Source organism: Felis catus, chromosome B2, assembly GCF_018350175.1.
Source record: "Felis catus isolate Fca126 chromosome B2, F.catus_Fca126_mat1.0, whole genome shotgun sequence".
Classification (NCBI taxonomy): domain Eukaryota; kingdom Metazoa; phylum Chordata; class Mammalia; order Carnivora; family Felidae; genus Felis; species Felis catus.
This window is the reverse complement of record NC_058372.1, coordinates 71,525,010-71,529,299: the sequence shown is the minus strand read 5'-3', so window position 1 is coordinate 71,529,299 and position 4,290 is coordinate 71,525,010. Positions and strand designations below refer to the sequence as shown.

General features: G+C 47.3%; 1 pseudogene; it reads right to left on the bottom strand.

Annotated features, from left to right (window-relative positions):
* Positions 1-333: 333 nt before the first annotated feature.
* Positions 334-3,789, bottom strand: LOC101101057 (annotated as a pseudogene).
* Positions 3,790-4,290: the final 501 nt, after the last annotated feature.

Here is a 4,290-nt window from a genome sequence, read left to right as displayed (position 1 = left end):
GTGATAGGTCATGATCTCCTGCTCGCATGTTTTGTTGTCCAGGCTCCACAGCGATTGGTTATGACTTCCCAGCATCAGAAATATGCCATTAGGGGCGCCTGGGTGGCTCAGTCGGTTAAGCCGACTTCGGCTCAGGTCATGATCTCGCGGTCCGTGGGTTCGAGCCCCGCATTGGGCTCTGTGCTGACAGCTCAGAGCCTGGAGCCTGTTTCAGATTCTGTGTCTCCCTCTCTCTGACCCTCCCCCGTTCATGCTCTGTCTCTCTCTGTCTCAAAAATAAATAAACATTAAAAAAAAAATTAAAAAAAAAAAAAAGAAATATGCCATTAGGGTCCATGGCTAGTGATCATGTCCAAGTGGGAGACCATGGAGTGCACAGATTTCCCTGTCTGGTTGTCCAGAAAGCAGATGTCTCTGTTGTCATGGCAATGATGATGAGGGGTTGCTTTGAGTGACTTACCACCTGGTTGATCTGGGTTGGGCTGCTGCTTCTCCTCAACTCCAGTATGAGGAAGACACTACCAACCTCCAGGTCATAAAAGTGGTGTTTTGGGGTTCCACATCCTCTTAAAGACATCTTTGCTGTCAGAGAGATCACAGCTGAGGTCATTGTCATTGGCGACGGTAAGATCCGCCAAGTTCCCCAAGCTACCTCCCTGCCCCTGATCCTATTCATGATGAAAACGTCTTCATGTGGCTGGGGACTGGGGTGTGCCAAGAGGCGAACCAGTTCCTTTGGGGGACACCCCATCCACATCCCAAAGGTTGGCCAAAATTCCCTGGAGCTGGGCTCCTTGGTTTTCCGACTCATGGTGGGTCCCTCTCCAGTGCATTGTTAAGGGTCTGGAGAGAGCTCCCAATCCTCTCCTGAGCCCGGAAAATCGAACTCATGGACGGCATCCTGGGAGTCATACTTCCTCTTCATCCTCATCCTCATCAGGCTTTGGAGGGCAGCTTCAGGTGCTGCTTCTTGTGCTGCACACTGTCCAGCTCAGGGTTGTCCTCATGGCTGTGGTCCTCCTCATGGTCCTCATGGCCATCCTCCTCCTCACAATTCTACAGAAAGGGAATCTGCTCCAGCACCCAGCCACCCAAGCGCTCTTTGCCATCTTTGCCTGTCACATTCCTCTTGGTCTATTCGTGCTTCTCTTTCACCATCAGTAACTTGCCACCACGGAGCCCTCCAGGGGCCAGCGTGGCCCTGCAGCCCCCTTCGCTGGACTCCGTGGCCCTGCTGAGCTCCAACAAGTGGCCCAGTAGGGACTGCACTCGCCTGAACCACATGTCCAGGATGATGTCTGTGTAGCGCACCTATTCCAAATACTGTCAGAGAAGGCGCTGACCGTCCTACTGCACCAGCGGGCTATTCTCCAGTGCAACTGACTCCAAAGGGCCATTGGACACTTGTTCTGACAGTTCTGGTTTCTTCTCCCCGTGGTTTAGGTCTGCACTGAACTTCATCATATTTGGCCTCTCCTGCTTCAGCGCACATTTAAAGTCTTGATCCACTGCACCGGGTCTGGACATTCCTTTGCCCTTTCCCTTCCTCCGGAGGAAGGTCACCTGAGTCTGCAAGGGGGCACTTTCCACGTGCGAGCGGGCCTTCTCCACTCCAAGCGCGTGGACTCTTGCTGCATAAAGGGCAGGATCCAGTGCAAGCACAGGGGTCTCTGGCCGCCGCGGTGGGCCCGGGCTGCCTCCGCCTCCGCCTCCCTTACCAGCTGGGCCCCAGGACAGGGGCAGGAGGCCAGAGCCACCCCATCAGACCACCCTGCGCCAGAGCCAAGCCAGTGGCAGGAGCTGGCAGCCACCACAGTGGGACCAATCCCTGCTGAGTCACGGAGGCGTGGACCGCCCGCACGCCTGCTGTCGGCATTAGCTAACTCTTAATGAACAGCCACATGGACCAGGCTGTGTGCCCAGTGCTCTACAGACCTCTCTCAACTGACAATAGTCCTCCGAGCTGAGTGCTATTTCCATTACAATGTGGCAGATGAGGAAATGGAGGCACTGTTGCCCCTACAGAAACGGTGAAGGGTCATCTCCGCCCTGATATCTTGTAGCCATCCAGTTTCACGGTGAAGGGTTTTACTTCTTCAGGTTTCTCTTGACTTGCAGAGAAGTGAGTAAGCTGTTCTCTGGATCCATTGACCCTTGAGGGGCAGTGGGGTCTGGTTCTGTGACACAGAGCAAGGAGGATCAGTGGAGTATTCCAATTTAGCTTGGGGCTCCTTGTCTCCTAAACTATGTAAACTGAAACACATCACACTGTGAGATATAATTTATTCCTGCCCCACTCTCCAGATCTCCATCTGGCCCATGAATGTGATTCATATTCCTTGTATTTAAATATTGTTACCCTTATTATGTGCCAACTAATACTCCTGACTTCAATTTATTGAGTGCATTCACACCTTCCCTTCTCTGTGATGCATTCTTAAGCATTCTCTCATTGACTAGCAGTGAGGGGATCATGCCCAAATCATGGCCCACTTCTCCTTTTCTTTCTCTCATGGCTATAGAAGAGGCTTCGATACAATTCTGTTTCATCCATTTTACCCTATTACAGAAATTCTTTATCTAGTGGCCAGAATATTAATATTTGCATAAAAACATGTTTTTCTTCTAACAGTATGGGACAGTATGGGCAGTATGGGAAAACACTCGTAAGTTCCTTTGTAATGTGCATCCCAACACAGATAAGAAGAAACCTGGCTAAGGTCTCTTCTTAAACATAATCACCGATCATTTTAAAATAAAGATTTTGTTATTATTCAGGTATGGCAAAACCAAAAGATCAGGGGAAAAGTGCCATAGAAAAAAGTTTGTATACTCACAGTTCCCAAGAGGAGGGGGCATACCATGCCATGGGGGGCCACGTAGGGAGGCACCAGATTTGGTCAGAAGGTGAAGGGGTCAAGGGGAAAATGTGGGGAGTAGACTTTGTTGTGATTTCCATGGAAAGGAAACAGGATAAATAGCTTTAGGGTTGACAAGTTTTAAAATTATCAGGCTCTAGGGGGTGCATAGAGGGGTGTTCCTGGTTGTCTGTTATTTGACTGTGGGGTGATTAGGGCAGAGGATAGTGGCCCTGAGTGTGAGAGCCCAGTAAAAGATATGGTTGAGGGCTGTGGGCACTAAATTGGCTGGTTTGCATGTGAAGTGTTTGCTCACAGGCAAGTTGTTTGCTATCTCTAGGAATTATCTCCCTCTGGGGTCAGCAAGGTCCCAAGATGTCAAACTATCAGAAAATAGACGGCATGGTTAATATGCCAACTGAGTGAGGTCAATCTGATACAGACATTAATACTCCTAGAGTATTAATTAGAGGAGTCCATTAATCCAACCCTTAATAAAGACCACAAAAGAAGTAACTGAGGGGAACCTGGGTGGTCCAGTTGGTTGAGCATCTGACTTTGGCTCAGATCATGATCTCGCAGTTTGTGAGCTCAAGCCCCACATCGGCTCGCTGCTGTCAGCCTGTCAGGGCAGAGCCCGCTTCAGATCATCTGTCTCCCTCTATCTGCCCCTCTCCCCCTTACGTTCTTCCTGCCAAAAAAGAAGAGATGGTAATGATCATTAAAGGCATTGTTAAAAAAAAAAAAAGAAGAAGTAATTGAGAATAACTTAATGAAGACCATATTAAATAAGAACTGTAAACAAATTACTCTAAATTAGCTTGGACATAGTTCTTCACTACAAACTATGAACACTATGTTCTGTGGTATTTATACTAATTTCCACTGTTATCTCACTGGGAATCCCTAGAACCCTTAGCAGCATGGCTAAAGGAAGCTTTTGGGTTTGGTCTTCTCTACTTCAGTCCTGATATCTCCTCATCTGCTGGCCCTCTCTTTTAGGATTCCTTTCAATCTGTTGGAATGGCCATCCCGTTATATTTCTTATAACTAATTTAAAATTTTTTTAATTCTCTTGATCTATAACCATTGGAAACTTAGATTTTAGGAAAACATGTGTTCTCCACCTGTACTTCTACACCTTTGTAGAAGGTAATCTATTAACTTTTTTTTAATTTCAAAAGTTTTTTTTGTGTGTGTGAAAAATCCCATTAACAATTTCCTACCTGAAAATCTTGCTGAAAGGCAGAGTGACAGAATCCCTCTGGTTTGTGTTCTAAGAATTTTTTTATCTAATACTTGGTCATGAAATAAATAACATTTTCTTCGATTAGCCTTCAAGTTTTACCTTTCATCTTGAGGATTAATCCCCTTGGAGTCTACCTTGTATGATCTGCTTCCCTATGATCCATGTAGACTCACTCCACCTGTG